At 36.2% G+C, this 23,962-nt stretch overlaps 1 protein-coding gene across 3 annotated transcripts in view; it reads left to right on the forward strand.

Moving 5' to 3' along the window:
• The window catches only part of LOC132092510 (transcription regulator protein BACH2-like), a 92,175-nt gene that overhangs the window by 28,868 nt on the left and 39,345 nt on the right, over positions 1-23,962 (forward strand). The window contains exon 1 of one of the 3 annotated variants that reach the window (XM_059498770.1): positions 23-281. The exons of the other annotated variants lie outside the window; for them this stretch is intronic. The gene's annotated coding sequence lies outside the window, so the exon portion shown is untranslated. Of the gene's footprint in view, positions 1-22; positions 282-23,962 lie in introns of those variants that run through there. 3 annotated transcript variants of the gene reach the window in all.

Raw genomic sequence — 23,962 nt, forward strand, 5'->3', positions numbered from 1 at the left:
ACTCCGTTTAGTCACATATTCACTCACTAAACACCAGGAACTCTTGAGTCAGCGGCTTCCTCATCAGCCCGCCGCAGTCAGGGACTCGTCCTTTTTCAACCCTGGTCCCTCTTTCTTTTGTCTCTCTCTGTAGTCCCTTCTTCTTCTGGTTCCCTACCCCCCTCATCGATTGAGACTCAAGCTGTTGCTGTGTGATTGGCAGAAATCCTGGCTCAGTGTCAAAACAACCCCTCCGCCCCGCTCCTGACGCCGCCTCCTCTGGCCCTTCTCTCTGGGCTGAGGTCAGGATGAACATATGCTGAAAATGGGTGATGAAACTTCTATGGCATTGAGATTCTTAGTTGTGGTGAACGTAAAACTCCTAGTAGATGTAAAGGCAATTAATAACATTTCCAAAAACACGTAAACCTCTTGGGATAGATGTAAGAGTCATTTTTGTTACAGTAAATATCGTTATCTGCAGCGTTTAGCCCTCACCCCTTTAATTTTAGGCTGGATAATCTGTCTTGACATTTTAAGACGCACATCTCTCTCTCTCTCTCTCCCTGATGGTCTGAAGTGCTTCACTGATCTTTGTTTATCTCTAATGAAGAGCTGTGTGTCGGTAATCATTGCACATTCTGTCCTAAACTGTCATGTACATCAGTGCTGCTATGATTACAGAACATATGCAGTGATTCAAGAATATGTTAAAGTTGGCTTCAATTTAATGTCAGGTTTACTTGAATTATTATAATAATTTCTTAGGTTTTTCATTTGTAATTAAAATATTGAACTTTACTTGTACACTGCCATTCAAAAGTTCAGGTTTCTAATGTTTTTAATATAAGTCACCAAAAAGTAACCAAGGCTGCCTTTATTGGATCAAGACTGTAAAAACAGTAAAGTTGTGAAATATTATTATTTTCTACTGTGATGCAAAGCTGAATTTTCAGCAGCCGTTACTCCAGTCCTCTGTGTCAGAAATCATTCTAATATGATTAAAATTTGATTAAATTTCGTGCTCAGGAAATATTTCTCCTATATATATATATATAAACAAAGAAAATCTTATTGACAGCTCTGGATTTTAACTTGATTTTGTGTACCTGGGTGTTGTGTGCAGTCAACAGACATATGGTTCCATTCCATAAGACATTTATTATACTCCAAAACCTATTGCATTAAACACTACAGTTTCCAATGGCAATTTTACATTGTTCCAAGACTGATGTACTGCAAAAGCGAGATGAATGGACCTGTTTCTCACAGCATTGCTAATTCATGACTGTGTGGAAATGGAGCACACCTGTCCTCTGCACTATCATCATGTCAGTCACTTTTACTCTGAAACATACAGCGACATGTGATCACACAGACTCTAAGAATCAGATGGTTCTGTGCAGATGTGTCTCATAGTCTTACAATATCACTATTAAAGTGAGTGCAAAATGTTTTCTTTTATTATATAATATAACATATATGAAGCCCAATAGAATACTCATTCAAACTGAGCCATGATGTTCCTGAGTCGTGTTGAAAAAAAAACATAGATCCATGATTTATTTTTATTTATATGTTTGAAAATATTAAGCTAAATTAAATTTAACCTTTGACTAAATTTCTGAAAAGTCACCTCTTGGAAACCAGTGAGATAGTAGCAGAAACTTTTTTCCTTTTTTTTGTCAGCAACATGATTTATAGCACTTCTATCCAGGAGCTCATCACATTTTATGATCCAGTGATGTGTGAGTGTGTGGTTGATTCAGAAGTTCTTTTGCTTGCTGTGTGTGTGAGTATGTGTATGCTTGAGTGTGTGTGGGTGTGATATAGTAGTTGTAAAGCATTCTGCAAACCTGTACTGCATGCTGCTAACTGTGGTGAGGGAATCTATCTTTAGCTCTGAGGGGGATTGTGAACAGTTGGCCTCCAATGCTGGCGCTAACTCCGCTCGCTCAATTAGCACTACAGAACTGCTAAAACATGCAGAGAGATGTGCCTCTTTGTGTGGTGTTCTTCACAAACTTCTTAACAAACTGTTGTCATCATTTTTTTAAATGTATTTATTTATTTATTGCTACTTCTCTTTTATCTTATTCAACAGTATTTTATCATATATGTGACCCTGGACCACAAAAGCAGTCTTAAGTCTCTGGGGTACATTTGTAGCAATAGCCAAATTTGTATGGGTCAAAATAAACTATTTTTCTTTTGGCCCAAAAATCATGAGGATATTGAGTAAAGATCATGTTCATGATCATTTTTTTATTAGTAATATGCATTGCTAAGAACTTAATTTGGATGACTTTAAAGGTGATTTTCTCAATATTTTTTTTTGCACCCTCAGATGACAGATTTTCAAATAGTTGTATCTCGGCCAAATAATGTCCTATCCTAACAAACCATACATCAATGGAAAGCTTATTTATGCATATATATATATATATATATAACTCTGTCTTTTTTAGAATATGAATATATACAATGAATATATACACATAGTATTCTTGTTTTTTTCTAATTGAATTTGTTTAGCATAAACTTCTTTTTAAATCTAATAAAATGTTAATTTGCATTACATCATACTTAAAACCTCAAATTTGATAATTACATAAGAGAATAATTTTAGATTTTACAACAAAAATGCAAAAATCGCTTAGTTTTTCACAAGTCAATTAGCTGACTGTTTATATATATTTATTTATAGATAGATAGATAGATGCCATTTAAAAAAATGCTATATTTTTAATCATGCATGATACACTTAATCATTGAGCAAAACTATACCAAAGACTTTAGAATACCCGAGACATGTCACTTGTATAGTTTTGAATGGGAAAAAAATGCTATACTCAATATGGCCGCTAAATCGCAGGAAGCCCCGCCTTCTGAATGAAACAGCCAATCGCCAATCACAGTTACTATAGAAACAGTCAGCGCTCTGAGACGTGCTCTTAGGACTGCGCATGCACACTGGCGGATCTAGCCTTAGAAATAAGCTTTTAATAATGCTATTTGAGCAAAATAAACAACATTTATTACACAGTTGTTGTAAGATTTCTTTGGTGATTTCAAATATGAAATTTAATCGTAAGCTTAGTGAACATTTTTGGAGAATTTGATGTTTCCCCATTCAAAGAGATAGGAGTTGCACTTGCATGCCTTAGAGGCATTTCAAAGATTGCCGCCGGGTGACATGACTTGTCTTAAAAGGACTTTGACTATACTAAACCATGGGAATGTTCACTTTTTATTCAAATACTAGTCGGCTGGTTATATGATTGCAACATGGGGGCTTCTGCTCCATGCAAAATAACTGAATCATAGCCATATGAATTTCTTTTTGCGTGAAAATATGAAATATCTCCACCTAACCGCTTGTTCAAAATCTTTGCGGTTTGTTGTTGTATTGTTGGGTTGCACAGTTGCAAGCTGAGTTTGTGTTGGAAGTGGGTCAGTGAAATATCGCAGGTAAAGACAAGTTGTGAGACAGCACTTTTACACAAAAATAGGCACACACATATACAAAAATGGAGAGAGACCTCATGTTTCAGGAAGTCCGCTGAACAGGAGACGTTAAACACTCAGTTCCTTTTTTGACATGTGTTTCCATCACCCTCCATGAGATGATAGCAGCAGGCAGTGGGGCCACATACACTCAAACTCACACTGACACACACACATCCTCACCCCACGTTTCATGAGGGTAAAAAGACGCCACTGCCACATTTCAGTTTAACTGTTATTTTAGCCTGTCCCCTGGAAACCTCTTATATTCTGGTGACTCTTCAATCGTTTGAATTCAGGCCTAGAAAAACAAGCAGCGCAGATAAGATCAAACCTAACAAGATCCTACACTGTTTGGTTGCTCCACCGAGAACCCACAGACCTGACAGCCGTTTGCCAGGTGGATTTGTGGGAAAAAGTCATTCTCTCTCACCAGAGCACAAGAGTGTTTCCTAAATGGTTAGTTTTTAACATATATATCATAGGCTAACTAAAATGCACATGTGCAAAACTACATTTTTCTATGTTCAATCTATTAAAATATTAAGTGTATTGCAGCTATAGTGAATTTTTGGTGGATTTTTGCATGAAAATTATAATTTAAAAATTACATAGAGATTTTGGCTTTTTGGCATGGATTTTCAGTTATTAATAATTAGTAATTATCGATGCACAATATACAGTACGATACCATATTGCTATGAGGTGACATTAGAGATTCTTTTTTTTAGTTTATTAAATTGATCGATATTGCATATATTGCTTCTTCTCAGTTAATTTAGATTTATGTTCATTGATGAACCTTAAGCTAGCCTTATAATTATGATTAAAATCAAATTAAAATGTTGTTCAGAATTGTCATTTTCCAAAAATGCATATATAGTCCATGCTGCTTTGGCCTGTTTTTACTTTTAGATGTCATTCATTGTCATCTAATGCACAAAAATTATATTTAATTTGATTTTATTTTTAAATGATCAAACCTTATATTCTGTCATTTGAATTGTGAGCCCTTTATTGGTTATCAGTTTTCTTATATTGTGCATCCTTTGAGTGGTTCTACACGAATAGTTCACATTTCTTTCAGATAAAAATAACATTTTAGACATAGACCGTTTATCATCAGCCATAAACAGTACTGTAATTTCACTCCATTTCATCCATTAGACCCCTGTAGAAGGATGAGGTCATTCCATTGAAAGACAGTGTTTTGATGGGTAACTAAAGTCCGTGAGAAGGTAACCTGATGTGTTGGCCTTTTTGATTGAAGCTTGCAAAAGCATAAATCCATTCCTCTTCCAGTCCTCCTCGAGTTTCTGATGATGTCAAAAGTGCATTTGGGAGCATTCTCATCCCTCTCGGGTCGCCGCGGATATGCATCTCATCTGTCTTTTTCCTTTATCAATACTCGACGAAATCCTTCCCTTCTACTGTTTTCGGGGCTCCCATGCACATGGGGATATTTTTAGAGATGCAGATAGTGTATCCTACCAGATTGCAGAAGACCAATTAAAAATGTTTCATTACACGAAAGAGCAGTATGGAAGAGCGAGGATGGACGGAGAAAGGAGGAGATGCGAGCCTCGGGTCTAGATGATGTCATAACACCACAATGAAACTGTTTCCTCTTTGGCAGTCATCCTTTATTTTGCTGCATATTATCTAAATGGCTGTGTGCCATATTCGTTTTGTGGAAAATGATCCTTTAGCGGGAAAGCCACTGAGAACTTCCAGTCATGTCTGGGTTTATTGGCTCTCTAATGGACATGAGAGGCAGCAAAAACACACACCGCTCAGTCATCAATACTCTCTTTAAACCACAAAAAGGAGCGAAATTACGCTGTTGTTTAATCAGATTTTTTTTCACGACATATTCTGCAGATAAAAGATCACCGGTCATGATGATGATGATGGTGATACAGAAAAGAAAACATTTCTTGATTCCCTTCATGGAAATTCTGAGGGAGAGACCCAGCCCACGTTTCTTTTGATTCCTTTCCTTTTTAAATTTCGTTAAATGTTACAGTGGGTGGCTCAAAGTTTCCATCATTGAGACCTACAGTGTATTATGATATCTTAGATTCTGAGTAATTTTTTTTCAATGCATAGGTGTAGATAAACGTTTTATACTGTATTCATATTAGGACGGGGTGATGTACTGATTATTTATAATGTATTAGCAATGATTTTGCTGTTTAAAACTGTGAACATCTAGATCATCTTATAGTGCTTTCCGCAGTGCTTTTAAGCTTCCTAAAGTTGTAAGATTCCTTCCTTGTCTTACAATTCAAAAGTATATCAATGTATAGACTTTAACTAAGATTTTAACCTCAGTAACATTTACGTCGTTTGAATTTATTCTGTTTGTTTTTTTTAATAAATAAAATAAATAATAAGATAATAAAATAAATATATATGTAAGTACATGTTACAATATTAGTATGTTCTGTTATATGACAATATATGAAATATATTTTTCTTTTTGCTTATTTAAAAAAAAAAATGTTTTGGGTCAGTATGATTGATTGATTGGTTTTAAAGAAGATACTTTCATTCGGGAACAATGCATTTAATTAATCAAAAGTGGCAGGAAAATCATTTATAATCATACAAAATTGTTCCATTTCAACTAAATGTGGTGTTTTGTAGACGCACAATTGCCGATTTTCATATGCTGTGACCTTACAGTTTTCCCCACTCTGCTTGATTTATATTTGCATGAGTGGTTGAATCATTGCTGTTATTAATGGAATTCTTAATGTTAGGGTCACCAAGGCAAGTGCTGGTGATGTAAGTCGAAAAAGAGAGACCACACAATCACTACACTTCCCCCCTCAGGCTGAGATCAGACTCATCAACTGCGGGGATAATGTGGTGATGCGCGCTATGACATCAGTATCTGGTGCTGAGATCTTGGTGCTCTATTGTGTTTCCATCCCCTCCATGTTCAGACACTGAGAGAACCATGGGACACTGACAGCCATTGATGGGACTTGCAGCCTCTCAACAACTCTATGCATTGTTTAAGAGACTGCACACTTGCTAAATGTGCACTAGTTCATCTTATTTTCTACAGTCTCACCTAGGGATGTCAAAAGTACTTTGGTACAACTTGATACTAAAAAAAAATGCAGCTCTGTTGACTTGCTGCTGTCTATTATGTTCATAATCAATGTAAAATGGGGGGAGAAATATGCTGTACGATTATAACAAAAATCTTAATTGTTGATTTATTGCCCTGCATATTGTAGCATTTAAAATAATTCATTTATTTAGACCAAAAAATTATCAAATTTTATTATGAGCCATATATTGGTTATTAGTTTTTATTTTGTGCATCCCTAAATTCTGAAGCTCTAAGCATCTCTTGGGGAACTCCTTCAAGACTGTTGGAAGACCATTTCAGGTGACTACCTCTTGAAGCTCATCAAGAGAATGCCAAGAGTGTGCAAAGCAGTAATCAAAGCAAAAGGTGGCTACTTTGAAGAACCTAGAATGACATATTTTCAGTTGTTTCACACTTTTTTGTTATGTATATAATTCCATATATAATTCCACATGTGTTAATTCATAGTTTTGATGCCTTCAGTGTGAATCTACAATTTTCATAGTCATGAAAATAAAGAAAACTCTTTGAATGAGAAGGTGTGTCCAAACTTTTGGTCTGTACTGTATATTATAAGTACAAACAAAAATTGTGATCGATAGCATATTAGTTTTAGCTGTCGTTTTGAATTTGGTCTCTAAAAATCATAACGTTTTACTGATATTAATATTGACTACTAATTTTGCTATCATAACTACACTAGTTCCATCTCTGGTGTTAAGGCTGTTGAAGATGACACATAAAAGAGGGTTTAGTGATTTGATCACAGTTAAAATGATGATCTCAGAGCTTTTGGACGTTGATTGATTGTTGTGAGGCTTTTGTGCAGTAATTTATTGAATCATAAAATAAACATTTTGATTTCTGCCTCCCCTAGTCGTTGTATAGGAGGAGGTAAATTTATTGTTGCCCCATGTGGGTTTATTGACAACCCCCTTCCTTTTGACATCAGAAGAAGATGCACACCACCTCTTAGTGACAGTGCAGCATAAAGTCTCATAAGTGTTGTGACTGTAAATCGATATTTATTACTGCAAGAATAGAGCTTGCTGGAAGCCGCTGATGGCATCTTGCACTGCACGCTAACCCAATAAAGGAAGCAATAAATCAGACTGAGTCTGAATAATCCCTCTCCATCAGAAGAGATTACCACTTCTTAATGCACAAAACAGCACCTGTACCTTCACCATACAAGAACCTCAAGAATCCAACATTTGCCAGTGGAAGACAAGAGAAATATCCTTTCCCCCATGTTTGATTTGGACTATTTCAGGAATGCGTCCTACATCATAAAGTGTCTGCCTGAAGAGCTTTGAAACCGACGTTAAGAAAACAACCACTGTACACTGGCTGCACGCACAGTTGACATCTCTTCCTCACAAAAGACCCTTTTCACGTTCTCTATATTACTCTGGTGGCTCTGGAGGTTTGATGAATGGCTCTAATTCCTTTGAGATTCACATGGTAACAATAAATGTGAAGGAAGAGGAACTCTCTCGTTTCACGAGCCGGGAACCAACGCTTTGTGTCGCTGGGCTTCAAATGCTAATCCTTTCTTTTGCCTTCTCCAGGAGTCGAGTGGCTCAACCTCTGCTGAGAAACTGTAGTAGTACCCATAGGCAAATCCTCCTGACGCAGGGGTGTCTTTGTTGGGGACAAAAATGGTAGATCTTGATTTACTTTCGCCACATTATCAGTATGTAAGCAGCATGTTGGTCCTTTCTTGAATCACTCCTGGCAATATATACAGTATTATGTATATATATTATGATGTGTACAGTTCTGTTAAAAATTTTGGGGTCGGTAGGAATTTTATTTTTTAAAGAAATTCATAGTTTTATACAGCAAGGATGCATTAAATTGTTCAAAAGTGACAGTAATGCAGTTATAGTGCTACAAAAAAAAAATTCTAATAAATGCTGTTCTTTTAAATGCTTCTATTTATTCTTGATGGGAAAAAATCATCACGGTTTCACAAAAATATTAAAGCAGCAAATTAGAATGTTAGAATTATTTATGAGGGATCATGTGAAGACTGGAGTAACGGCTGCTGGAAAGTCAGCTGTGTCATCACATGAATCAATTACATTTTAAAATATATTCTAATAGAAAACAGTTCTTAAAAACTGCAAATACAGTGCATTTCACAGTATTACTCAAAATTACTTTTGATACAAAAAACAATTATACGTGTACTAATTAATAATGCAATGTATATATTTTCACTAATAAGCACAAGAGTATAATATTAAATTAAATGCATGAAGTCAGAATGTAACAATTGCCCCCGACGTTTTTTTATCAATTACCTAGAGACAAAATGTATTAGTTTAAATTCGTATCTTAACTTTAGATAGCAGAAGAAAAATACTATCCAATCAAAAAAGTAACTTTCATACCTCAAAACCAGTATTTTGTTGAAAACTTCTGCTGAGGTTAAGTGATCGTGCTCCTTTTTCCACATGTAGAGAGAGAGAATCCTACTGAGCATGTGCAGATTAAGTGTCTTCACTCTAGCTTGTTTCTGATTGGAGGAACTGAGTGTGTTAAAATTTAACACCCCCCGTCTTTTTTTTTTCTTGAAAATGGTATAAAATTAACTCAAAACCATATTACTCTAAATCAACATTGATATGAGTATATTTTAAAAACTTAAAACATTAGTCACTGACCCAGTTAAGCTCCCTAGAAGAACATACAGTACAGAACAGGGTTTCAAATTGCCACCATCAACATACACACAGTAGTGAGCGAGAGCCAGACATCAGCCATGTGATCACAGTCTGTTGACAGGAGGCTTTCCTCTGTGGTGCACTTCAACCAAGCCAAATGAGATCATGTTGTATATTATCACATGCTCCTGTAAGTGTGAGGATGGCTGCGGACCGGCCAAATTTATGCACAGTTGTCTGGATAATCCATACAATGATGTGGGTGCTCCCCCTCGCCGTTTTTGGAAAGTGTTCTCATGTCTGGAGCCATCTAGGGAGAATTATCAAATACATAATGAGTGGGACTTGTCTCTGTCACACCCCGCTCATCACTTATTTCCACATTTCATTAAAACAAGCAGGCCCGTAGCCAGCTATGAAGTCACAGAAGTCCAGACTTCTGTACATTTTTCATGTTCAAAAATTTTATTTGTTCTCTGAATGACTAACTTGCTGTTAAACTCCTCATAATGAGTGTCTGCATGTATAATTGAGTTTAGACAGTTTGCAAAAATGTTTAGCAATCTTATTTTGAAAATATAAGATTTGAAATTATTTCGGCCTGATTTATATTTATTTATTGGTTTTTGTTTGGTTTAATAGCAATATCTGGCAACACTGCATAAACTGAAAGTAATCATGAAAGCCCATGGATAAGTTGTTACGGACAGGATAGCACATTCGGTAAGGCAAACGCAAAAATAAATGTATACATTTATTTATGATGATATTACTGTCACGGCTTATGCTGCTGGAAGGAACACGGAGCCGAGGGATAAACGAAACAAGGATTTATTAAATAAAACATAAAAAAAGGTAAGTCGTAAATAACAGGTGGCAAGAGGCAAGTGGCAAGTAACAGGTGACAAGTAGACAAGTTGACATTTAGACGAGTCGACCCGACCAAACAGAACTGCAAGGACAAGGCTTAAGTAGAAGGGATAATTGGGGAAACACAGGTGGATGGCATGACTAAATTAACAGGGACATGGAACACATGGGGAAATGAAGAGACACACCTGGAAACTAATCAAACCAGACACGGAAGACAGAAACTGGGTCACAGGGGCAAAAACACACAAAATGAGTCCAGGTGTGTGACAATTACCTGTTAGAAACTTTATCTTAAACTTTACAGTAGCATTTAACACTAGTGTAGAGATCTGTAGAACAAGTATAGGTTACAGAATTAAATGAAATACGCAAACACTAGCCATGAAGAAGTCTATGCTAAGTCATTCAGTATAGTAGTTCATTTTCACAAATCATGCTATAAACATCCATAAGACCACTAGACAATGTTATTAGCAGTGGTTATTAATACAAACTATAACCACAATATGTTTTGTTGCATGAATAATAAACAACTGATAAAATTATCCACCCTTAACCCCTTAACTGTCACTCACATTTTTGAACATTTGACTTTGTAGTGCACGATCCAAACTTAAATTTTTATAATTCATGAATGAAAATATTTTTTAACACGATATTGATGTACCATTTACACGGTAATGCATTGTCTGATTTTAAAATGGGTTTTAAAGGATGAATTTTGAGATTTTAAGTTTTCAGTTGATATGTAATTTCTGGTGATTTTCTAAAATGTGATCGAGAAAAAGGCAACAAAGAAGTCTTTTTTTTTTAACAAAGGTCAAAACTCCTGTTATGATGTAGATTTTTGAGGGTGCACTCTTGTCATAAATTAATCGATTACTTTTCCTACATAATTTTTAACAAAAAACATTGGTAAAATATATATTTGGGAGTCTTAGACCTTTCCAATGATAGTTTGTCAAGATTAGATTAGATTTAATTGTAATATAGTGAAGTACATGTAGGCGTCCCACAGAGGGGACGGGTGACAGTTACTACAAATTAAAGTATTAATTTTGATGCAATAAATAGGATATGATTTAAAAATTACCATCCCTCCACAAACATTTACATTTCTGTCATTAATAGTTTGTATCATGATGAGTTGTATTAATAGGGGTTATTAAAGCACAATTCTATAATAAAGGGGTTATTATAGCGTCCCCCCACTGGACCTCACTAATTTTCAAAGCCTGGCTATGGTCTTGAACACAAGGGAGGCCCGCTCTAATTGAACTTCCTTTGATGTGATCCATGTTTGCTAAGGCTCCTTATTCAAGACTCACTTAACACTTTATTTCTCGCTTTTTCTTGCAAAGCCTATTAATTTCTCAAACAGAATTGAATTTCAAAGACGATGGGTGAAGGGAAATAAAGCACTAATGTCAAATTCACATTAAATGATGAATGCAGTGCTCCATAGTTTTAGAGCTGTTTCATTCTATGACCTGAAATACAAAAAGAAAAACCTATGAGAAGAAAACACCTACAGCATAGGAACAGTATTGTATCAAGGGATAAGTTGAATCAGTGATGCATATGTGATCATTTAATTTCAAATAAAGATATGAGCATAAATAGGAAAAATGATCATAGCATTCCAAAGTCTTATTTTGCTTCATATTATTTACACTTTCAGAAAACAATCAGAACAAAAACTCAGTATTTAGAATATGAATATAATTTTGTAAATGTATTTCTTAAATTTTTTAGGCAAAGCTTTCAGTTTTCCGTTTACCCCAAAAGGTATATACTATATGATGTCACGGCAAACATTATGCACAGTTCACTGGCACATCTTACCCTACTCTTGATGCAGTTTTGACACGCGTGTAGAGAAAAACTGCTGCATTGGCATTGAAATAATAGGTTACTTGAGGTGACATTATACCTGTGGGGACACTTATAGTATGTCATTAGACTGTTTATTCATTCAGTAAATAATAGCGGCACAAATGTGATTTGTTTACCTAAGTGTGGACAGAATATGAATAGTGTGTTTGGAGTCTGTACTATTGGGCTTGTGGAACATTCTGTGACTCATCTCTGGCACCCACTGAAAAATTATGATTCAGAGGAATTAACACACACATCTCAGAACATTCTTTGTGTTCTGTGCCATAAGTGTGAGAGACGTTTCGTTCTTGTGAACTATGTGTTTTTAAGAATATATGAATCAGAACAATGTGACAGTTGATCTGTGAAACTCTTTGTTTTGTCTGTTAATACATTTGGAAAACCATGTGCATTTTTTGTTTTTTTTGTTTTACACCCTCGTCTCAACCACGTCTGCTCGGTTAGTGTGTTGCATGTATACGTGTCTGTTCTGCTTGTGGGTGTGCATGCATGTTAATATGTGGGATTATATGTGCAACCTCGGCTGCAGTTTTCCATGTGCGCATAAGCATGTTTACAACAGACTTTATCGGTGGGTGTGCATGGAGTTTATGAGGCCCTTTGAACGAGAGCTGTGGTCCCAATTATCTGTTAAACCCCTCACCCTCGCCCACAATATCTCATTCCTCATCTCGTCTCTCACCCCCTGCCCGGTCTACCCTCCTCAACCTGTCATTTTCTCCTCTTAAAGGGGACAGCACCACTTCGAGAGCTCTGCAAAAAGGGCATTTCTCCACATAAAGTGGAAAAGAGGATTATCATGTAGTAGACTTCTCCCCTCAGGTGCAATGTCTTTGCTTTGGTTTTTTTGTGCAAAGTAAAAAAAAAAACTCACATATTTTGTACATCCGGCACCGTCTAGCAAGGTGCATCCTTTAATCTTAAGTATGCATGTGGGTTTGTGTAGTGTGCATGGACCACATGCTGTATCTATAAGTTACAGTAGATAATTACTTCATAGTGGATTCAAAAAGTATTTGGACACCTGTTAAATACTTAAAGTATATGAAATTTGTTGCATTGACCAAGTTGCAATGAACTTCACTTCATTTTTTTAAGCAACTGATCCAAAGGTAAATTTCCCCTCAAGTTGATTTTTTAAGACTTTAAGATTTTTCTATTATTTCCCATATTTTTATGTTTAGATTGTCATAGCACTGCACAAGTCTACCACAAATGAGAATCTCGTGTTTTTTTCAATAGGGATCATGATTCTGAAGAAAAAATGTTTTTTATTAAGCCTTTGGGATACTAAGCTTTGTTCAATTTAAAAAATGTATATACATTTTTTAATGGAACGAAGCTTATTATCCCAAATTATATATATATATATATATATATATATATATATATATATATATATATATATATATATATATATATATATATATATATATATATATATATATATATATATATATATATATAAAATAGAGATAAATGAATCAAAATAAAAATGTGCACAGTTTTACATAAACTTACATACATTAACAACTACACAAATTATTCAGTTTACACAATTTTAAGGTGATATGCCAAATACTTGAAGAAAAACATTGTAAGTGAGTGGAGAAAAATGTTGGAGACATTACTAAAGTTTCAAAATGTTCATTTATAAATGAATACATTTACAGTCTGATTAATACAAATATGCATTTACACTCTCCACAGTCTGAGTCAATTTATGAAGAGATATAAAATCTAGCCTCTTGAAGGCTGTTGCTAAAACATACTACACAGAAATTGAGAGCACATATGTAAACAGGAAGCTCATTTGTTGTTGTGAAGTTTGCCAGGTTACATGGGGTCAGTGGTTGAGGCTGTTAGAAGGGGGAAGGGTATATGTTACACACAGGTATTTTCAGGCGTTGAAGTGCGTCAGCGCTCCCCTTCAATGACCTGCAAGTTTGCTGTAACTGAGTCACGGTGCAGTGAGGTGATGGATGCCTGGTGAGTCATCACTCGAGATTGCTTGCAGGTGGAGTGCTGTGAAAAGGCTTTTATCGGCCTCAATGATTACAGTATGAGAGGCACAGCTTGATGCGTGGTGATTCACTAAGAGCGGAGTATGTCTGTCCTGAGCATTCTTATTCAAAGTGTACAGAACCTGTGCATACAGACACACATTGTCACCATACTCAGTGTAATTATTAGGTTCGAACTCCAGCTAAAATGTGCTTTTAAATATAAAGGTGTTAGCGTCCCCATTCATTTCAGTGACAGTTACGTGACTAGCAGACTATGCAACTATGGATATTTGCTAGTTCCATATCTAGGTGTTTTTCACCTGAGATGTATATGCCATGTGATTTAATTATACTAATCTCATCAGTGTTCATTTGCCATCAGCTCTCATGTGAGGCATAGATCACAGAATATAACTGCACATATGCAACAAAAGGAATCAATGGTCGGGGTTCATGTGAGGTTTTTTGACACAAATATATTGAGCAGATAGAGTGACACGGCTGTAAATGACCACACAGACATCCTGAGAGAGAGCTGGTTGTTGTGAAATGATTTTATTAGCTGTTTTGTGTAAGAAGGCTGTGGAATATAGCTGGATATTGCTTTCAAAACAGTTCTTCAAATTTCAGCAAGTCAGAGACGATAGTCGTCAACTAAATTATAGATTGGCAGTGTGAAATAAGATTGTGCAAATGAGATCTTTTTTACATTTTTATCTGTCTGTCAGTCTGTCTACCATTCAAAAGTTTGAGGTCTGTGAGATTTTTTATGTTTTTATATTCTTGAAAGGCTGCATTTATTTGATAAAAAATACAGTTTTAAAAATATAATATAAATACAATTTAAAATATAATTTATTGGCAAAGCTGTATTTTCAGCAGCCATTACTCAGTCTTCACTGTCACATGATCCTTGAGAAATATGCTGCTTTGCTTTCTTAAAAAAAACATTTCCTATTATTATCAGTGTTGAAATCAGCTGTGCTGCTTAATATCTTTGTGGAAACCATGATATGTTGTTTTTCAAAATTCTTTGATGAATCGAAAGTACAGCATGTAAGAACAGCATATACTGTAATGGAAAGGGAAGTCTTTTGCATCCAGTCCGAGAGAGGCATGAACCATCTCACTGTCTGAGCAGGATGCTGTTATTGTATGGGCTGAAATATGTGCCACTAGAAACTGAATTTGAATTACTAAACTTGAATAATTGCATTGAATAACTGAATTTGAATAACATAATTTGAAAGTGTATTGTTTAATTTGAATCATTGCATTGAAAATCTGAATCTGAATTGTATAATTTGAAATTGTATTTATTCAAAAACAGAATCTGAATTGTGGTCGAATAAAATTTGTCCAACAAAATTTGATCCTCACTTAAAGTTAAACTCTCTATATATCTTCACATTCACTTCTCACAATTCAGATTCAGTTCTCAAATTCAATTTCAAGTTACTGAGACAGACATCCGGGTAGTTGGAGGATGAAGGAAGAGCAATCCAGCCCAGATCGATAGATCGCGTTCATTGGCGCACAGGAGCCAATCAGCACCTACGTTTTGAAGCAAAGTACGTACCCACCATGAAACAAGGAAGAAGTGCTTGCCTTGCCGACTGACTTGACCACCATGGATCCGCCTGGGACAAATATGGTAATGACAATTTTTTTTTTCACGATCTAACGATCTTTAGTTTAATGGTGTAGCTGTTTTGTAGAAACGGGGGAAATTACATCTTTCTCGATGTGTTGCAAACACAGTAGCTATTATCCCACGTTTTTGTGGTTATGTACTAGCTCTGGTAACAACATCTTTGCTTGGCGTTTATTATTTCTAAGCATTTGCCTCTTCCTCCGGTGAAAATGTTGTTGCCGCCAAGTAGACTGGTCATGTCTTCAGCATGATTATTTACGATAACTACTCCTCGTGATTGTCATTGTCAGGGTACTGCTTACTAAGAGGGAGAGAGAGAGTAGTAAGCCTGTATGTCTCACTATGTTTTGACAAGGAGACAACTCAGAAGTAGTCAATTCAACATATTTGCTCACAGATGCAATACCTTCCCATGGTCCTGTTGGGCCCAGTGCCCAACATCAAACTTTAGTATATTTTTTTAGTCAATAAAAAAAGTCAATATATTGTCGCATTTTAGTTAGATCTATCCCTCCAAGCATCTGTCTCCCCACCAATGGATTAATGCATTGACCAGTTAGATTTAATGCTTTTTAAATTGACTGAGCTGTTACCATAAAGGCTCACTGTGCTGTGTGATGTACATTTATTTTCAACAGTACAAAGGTTTTTTTTTTGGTTGTCACTGTTCCCATATGATTATTATTGATCAGTTTGTCCTGACCATAGCAAAATTACTTTCTCTCAAAAGTCCACCTTTTAACTTAAACTTTTATATGTGGCTTCTGTACTGAGTTTATTGTACACATTTTTACATTTTAATTTTACATTATATTTCATTCTTGTGTTTTGTCATTTCAGCAAAGCTGACTTCATTCCTTCAACTTCAAAACAAAAGTGAGCATTTCTAGGTTTGTACGCTTCTATATTCTCCTTCAAATGTAAATAACCTAAGACTCTTAAACTTTTGGGGCCAAGTACCTCATATCATGTCAAAGAATCCAGGGATCACCTGTAAGCGATGACCCTACAGAAGCAACAAAAAAGTAAATGGCAAAAATATGCAAATACTAACACACAAGAGAAAGAATAATTCACGTACATACACCACAGTTTCTGAGAAACAAGAGGAAGGTGAAAGAATTTAAAGCAATGTTTGAATGCAAAATAGACTGAGTTGAACAGATTACATTTATGTCTGTTTAATTGTTTTTATAACAACATACACATAAATCATAACTTGATTTTGAAAGATTTGTAAACCGATGCTCTACGGTTAACAATGATTTTTGATGATTCCTGCTTCTGATGTCTTCTGACCCCGTTCTGCATGATGTCAAGAAAGTCTTCCAGCATACTGTACTGTATATTACACCGGCAGAGAGGAAATAATTATTGTTATTATATTACAGTTCCTAAACATTTTTATATTTTTATTTACCACAGAAGCTCTGTCCCGAGACACTCTGGAGCTAGTTGAGACTGATGATTCCCCAATCTTCCACAATGGACTTCACATAGGATGAACTGTTTCCAGTTTCAGCAAAACAGCAAGAATTCATTGATGGATGACTGCACCTTAGAACTCTTCACTAACACTGCCTGCATCACCTGGGCCACAGAGAAAACAATGTTACTGCCTGTACATAGCACAATTAACCTTTAACCTTACAGCTGAATCAATGCAGTAACACTGTTAACTACTATTGACATTGTACCAAATGTTCAAACTGAATATACAGAGGAGAACTGGTCCCCAGTGTTTTTGATTAGTCTGGTTTCTCCAAAGGTTTTTTACTCCATTATCTACATCTTGCAGATTTTTCTTTATTAACCACTGTTGCCTATGGCTTGCTTGCTGTATGTATGAAGACTAAAGCATTTAGCACCAACTATTAAAATAGTGAGGGTGTTTTTGACCATATAGACACAACAGTATGTCTTTCTGTAAAGATTCTTTGAAATGTTATGTATTTCGAAAACTGTATAAATGGCTTACATTGATAGTGTGCATATTGCTTGAACATTTATATGTAAAAAAAAAAAATCAGTAGAATTATTATTATAATGTCCTTTTTATGTACTGTGTTATATGTGTTAAACTCAAATACAATTGTAATTTCTGTCATCATAATTTAAATAGTGTGATAATTACTGTATGATAGTTTCTTAAATAATAGACAATCAGTAATTACAGTACATTAACTGCCTGTAAGCAAAACCATATATAACAACGTAATTAATTATTACACTTATTACGACCACTGGCATGGCACCAACATACCAAAACTCACTGGTTAAATCTTATGTGCCCTCCAGAAGTTTGCACTTTGCAAGTGAACGACACCTCGTGGTGCCATCCCAAAGAAGTTCAAAATCACTCTCACTGACCTTTTCCTAGACTGTGCCCAGCTGGTGGAATGACCTCGTGATCTCTTATCACACCGGATCCATGGTGGTCAAGTCAGTCGGCAAGGCAAGCACTTCTTCCTTGTTTCATGGTGGGTACGTACTTTGCTTCAAAACGTAGGTGCTGATTGGCTCCTGTGCGCCAATGAACGCGATCTATCGATCTGTGCTCGATTGCTCTTCCTTCATCCTCCAACTACCCGGATGTCTGTCTCAGTAACTTGAAATTGAATTTGAGAACTGAATCTAAATTGTGAGAAGTGAATGTGAAGATATATAGAGAGTTTATTTTTAAGTGAGGATCAAATTTTATTGGACAAATTTTATTCGGCTACAATTCAGATTCAGTTTTTGAATAAATACAATTTCAAATTATACAATTCAGATTCAGATTTTCAATGCAATGATTCAAATTAAACAATACACTTTCAAATTAGGTTATTCAAATTCAGTTATTCAATGCAATTATTCAAGTTTAGCAATTCAAATTCAGTTTCTGGTGGCACATATTTCAGCCCATATTATTGCTCCCTCAGCTGGCTAAGAGAGAGCTTATTTAGCACTGAAAGATGACACTCACCTGTGTTTCCTCTCTGTCTTGGTCTTGATGCAGTGGTTATACTCGTTTCTAAACTTAACTTTATGTAAAAACTTTATTTATTTTGCTGGCCAATACATCATCATGAAAAATCAAACATTCATTTGTAGAAAGGCTCAAGCTGCTGATGTATTTGTGAGTTAAGATAAAGGCAAGTTTACTAAGATGCAAGTAGCCTGTAGTTGTTAGCTGATCATGCAAAATGTCTGCCCCCATGATGAGACCCGCACTGTGTAAATGAAAACTTCACAAAGGAACAGATGGGATGCCACACAGATGGAAAAGATGCTGATTATTTCTCTTTATATTTATAGCGTCTGATCTCTTTATATCGCTTTATGGCAAACACATTTTTGAACAGTGTGGATTACCATGTACCATGTCCTCTCCATGTAGTAATCATCTCTAGAGTAGTTATATATTGGATAATATGGCTATAAATCTAAATACGGCACAGTTATTAATGTAAATTTGACACTGGAAAATGCTGGAAATGCAGGTTCCAGGTGGAAAATTTTGCCCAAAACATAATGAAAGATCACATAAAAACCTCTGATATACTTCGGCGTCATCTTTTTTAATCCTTCTCATTCTTTTTCCGCGCTATTCATGTTTTTATTATTATTTTCTTTTTTTCTTTTCATCTCTGCAGTCTGAGCCATTACAAATCCATTGAAGGATTAAAGGCGCTAAAAATAGGCACTTACGCAGAGTGGGACTTAGTGCACTGCCTCGTTATAAACAAACAAGCGTGGATCTACGCCGCTGGCCTAGGCGGGCCCGTCTGCCCAGTGCTACAGGGAGTCATTTGCGGCCTGTGGGAGGTTGACCTCTGCCAGACACTGTTGGACTGTCCCTCCATGAGTCCTCGGAGGCTGGTGTCCAGCGTGTAGGAGTAGTAACACCACAGACGGGCTAAAACGCTTAATGATGCTAAACCGCATCCGTGGCTAGAGGCACGCACTGGCCCTCGCTTTCTGAGAACTCAGCCCAGACCAGACCCGAACCGACAGTCTCAGACATGTCATTTCAGACTGCTGAACTGCAACATCGTCTGTCTGCAAATAGAAACAGCTACCGTGAGGGTTTTCACAACGGGGTGAAACTAGCGAGGGTTGTTACTGAGTTCAGAAGGGACATTTTTATTTCTCTCTTTCTATTCTCTCTTGCTAATTGTCTGTCATCCTCCTGTTTTTCACATCTGCATCTTTCTTTCATTCTCATATTCTTTTTCCCTCATTCTTTCTAAGACATAGATAGTGTGTGAAATCTTAGTGGGTCTCTATATTACACAGCACTTAAAGCATCATATCAAAAAGAGGGAGGTAAATCATTTGTAATAAAAAAAAATTAAATTTCATCCATGTTTGTGGTGTCCAATAATTAACATGCACAGCTGTACCATGATAGTTCACCAATAACATATTCACCTGCATAACTGGAATTTCTTCTTTGAAACACAAAAGAAGATATTCAAAATAATTTGGACTTATGTTGTATATTCAGAAAACAACAGTGATACATTTCTCAAAATATCTTCTTTTGTGATCTGCAGTGGAATTAAAGTCATACAGGTTTGGACTGATGTGAGAGTGAGTAAATGATGACAGAATTTTCATTTTCGGGGGAACTATCCCTTTAAACTCTATTTTAAGTAACAGTTTCATTTAGTCAAATGACAGCTCGTAGTTTTATGAAAGCTGATCTCCAACTATGGAAAATGTAGTTTACAAAGAGGGGCTCACTTTTACCTGTCCTCACTGTAGTGCTGAGTCATTTGTATTGACATAGCTGAGTGAAAAATATAATTCAAAATTATCCTGAATTTCAGATTGTCTCAGTATTCAGACTGAAAAGCTTTTGCTTAAATAACAGTTGAGCTGCATAAACTCAGTTAGTTTGTTTCAAATCCAGTGATCAATTTGTTCTTCCATGAAATCAAGAATATCTAACCATATGCACAAAGAGTCACGTCAGCAAAAATTTACTTGTTTGACTAATTACCTCGAAATATTGCAGAATCTGAAATATTTCTGATCCAATTTACATCATACCAATTTTTGGTTTTAAACTTTTCTCAATCTATTGTCTATTTCTAGTTCTAAAGAGGCATTTTGGGGTTCAACACCCTGATCAGTGGTGATTTTATTTATCACACCTTTACTGGGTTCAAACCTACAGACTTTCCATTACAAACCAAGATATTTAACCTCTAAGCTACTATCCAATCTACAAAGTTTTACTTAAATGCTGATTGCACTAACTTTCCCAATGTTTGCTATGTTACTTGGCATATACTCGACAAAACTCTGAAGGCACTTACATTAAATTAAATGCACACAAAGTCCATGTGGAGCAACACTGGTTTAAGACAACAGCTCTACAACTCAGCTGGTCAGCAGTACACCTCCAGAGGTTGGCACTTTAAGCAGATGTATGTGTATGGACCCTGCATCCCTGGATTGAATCTGATGGAATGCAGAAAGATCTGCATTGCTGTTCTCCCAGGCCACACACTGTGTTAAGATTCAGTGTTTTAATAAAGATTAAATCAATATTCTGCAAGATTCATATTGATCTCTCAATACTGCCAGTGACCCTACATTGGATAGCAAAAATCTGCGGCATAATCAGTATGAAAACAGATGCTACATCTTTACTGAGACAAAAAGGCCTGACCAAGTATATGTGTGTGTGGGTGGATGTCAGTGTGCAAGAAAAAGAAGCAGATCGCTGGCATTTCAGAGCCTCTTGTTGACTGAAATGTTAAGTTTTGTGAAAGCCTTGGAAAATAAAAACTGTTAACGGTTAATATTTGAATAGGTCAGCAGCAAGAATCCCACATCCCAAATGTCAAATGGCTGATAAAGGCAACCCTGTCACCAGCACAAAGCAAGCAGTGGGCAGAAGCCTCCTACAGTCTGACATTAGTTGCACACTCCATAGGTTTAAGCTGATCTGAATATTTCCACCATGTTTATGTGTGTCTTTAAGAGAGAGAGAGAGAGAGAGAGAGAAATATTTGTCTTCTCGTTTTGAGTCAGCCTCAGATGTGTTTAACCCCAAACCCACAGCAAGTCTCAGTTGTGCAGGCTTTGGATCATAACCTTTAAAACTATGATTTATCTGAAGGAGCATAGACACGCAAACACAGACAAATACACAGCAGTTTAGTGGGGAAAAAACATGGGTTATGACTTCACAGATTATGAAAGGGGAAAACGGAAATGGCAATAATATTGTCTTAAAATACTTGTGATTTCTCACAATGTCTAGACCTCTACACAACCACCCAAATGTTTTTTTAGTTGCCTGAATTTCAATTGAGGTTGTAAATTCAATGCAATCAGAATTTGAATGTAAAGACACTAACTAGTAATTTTTAAATGTAAAAGTAGTAAAAAAATGTAATGAAGATTTATGAGAGGATAGATAGATAAATAGGCCGACAGGCAATGATAGACAGATAGACGGACAGTTATATGATAGATAAGTAGACAGACAGGCAGAAAACAGATTGATAGACAGATGACAAAGATAGACATGGGGATAAAAAAAAGGAAATGCGTCTTTTGACAGGCTAATATTAGACAGCTATAAATAGTAGCAGGGGGCCTTAGTGATTAGTTTGCGTTGTATGTGCAGAGGGAACCTGTGCTCTGTTTTGTGTCTTTAGCTTCCTTAAGCAGTGTCGGACCATGTGGTCTGAGACTTTTGTGAGCCCTTATAGCCTGAGGCTCACTCAGGCCCTGTCCATAATCATGTCTTCTCTGCTATTTTCAAAGGAATCATGTTTTCATGCCTTTATTTTCTTGTTTGCTATATTTGTCTCTCAGCAGCTAAGTCCCATGAATGGCAAACTGCAGTCGTTTTGGAAACCTACGTGTCTTAGGTGTGTATCTGACACACTTTCAAACAAATGTACACCTCTATGTGCTTATATTAGCTCTTAGCATTTTGTCACCTGGGTTGCCAGCACGTTATCTGATCCTGAGAGAGTCCGTTCTCTATTTCTACTGTGTAACTTGTCTAAACACATTCAGATACTGCATTTTACTCAAGGGTAGACAGCATGTAGTTGTATTTGGAGTACAATAGTAATATAATGATTGACAGCCTTAGCATAAAGCCATTGTTCCCTTCTGAATAAATATTTATTTGAGTGAATACTGGACAGGTTTGCAGAACAGGAACAAGCTACTTTATCAATGAAGCAAAGGTTATCCGTGAACATTGGTCGAACACTGATGTTACCGTTTCCATCAAAACTAAAGGAGAAATATATCCCTGACATGGAAGATGCAGTTTAAATGGTAACAAGCTCTTTTTTTCCTTTCTGTGTGTGTCAGATAAGAGAAACCATGTGCAAAGAGAGTTGTACAGTATTAAACTGCAAATATTTAATATGTTCATATTCCATTTTGACTCAAAAACACATGACACACAGTTTGTAACACACTTACCCTGAAAGTGCAGGTGTGGGAGGCGCTACGTGTCACTTCTTTCCTGTGGGGAGATTTTCCATCAGTCTGTTTGTTTTGTGTAAAATAAAATCCTGCCAAATCTAATATGAATTTGCTATGTGCAATTTGAATCTTCCAGTGATGCAGATGTGCATCGCATATTCTAAAATAGTCTTCTGACAGATCTAACCACCAGTTAACAGGGTTTGTCGATTCAGCAGTGTTCAGGCTTGTGTGTGATACAGTATCTCTGTGTGAATGGAGTTATGAGTATGTGAGTACATGCATTTTGTAATTTTATAAATAATATCTGTGATGTCTTGGGTGAAAGCCTGTACAGGGCAGCTGCAATAATGCATTTACGTGTGTGTGTGTGTGTGTGTGTGTGTGTGTGTGTGTGTGTGTAAATGCAAAGAATTAGCTCAAGGGGCTTGAGGATTATCATTGCAGGCTATTATGATTCTCTTTATGTTTAAGACAGGAATACCATATCTCTCTCTCTGAGAATGTGGTCTGGTCACATCCTGTTAGGCTGCATTTACACTGCAGGTCTTGATGCCCAAATCCAATTTTCTGACTCTATCCGATTTTTTTGACGACCCGCTTTCATCATCTTTTAAAAGTGACCCGTATCAGATTTTTGCATTTACACTATACACTGCTGAAACTAGCAAATGTAGACGTTCTGACCCAGAAAAGGAAATAAAACAGCACAAAATACAATTGATGCAGATGCAAATAAAATTATACAGTGTTTAGCTTTGTATTTGTTTTTTAAACTGTAGCCATGAGCGCTTAAAACCATGCCTCCCCATAT

Source organism: Carassius carassius, chromosome 18 (assembly GCF_963082965.1).
Source record: "Carassius carassius chromosome 18, fCarCar2.1, whole genome shotgun sequence".
NCBI lineage: Eukaryota > Metazoa > Chordata > Actinopteri > Cypriniformes > Cyprinidae > Carassius > Carassius carassius.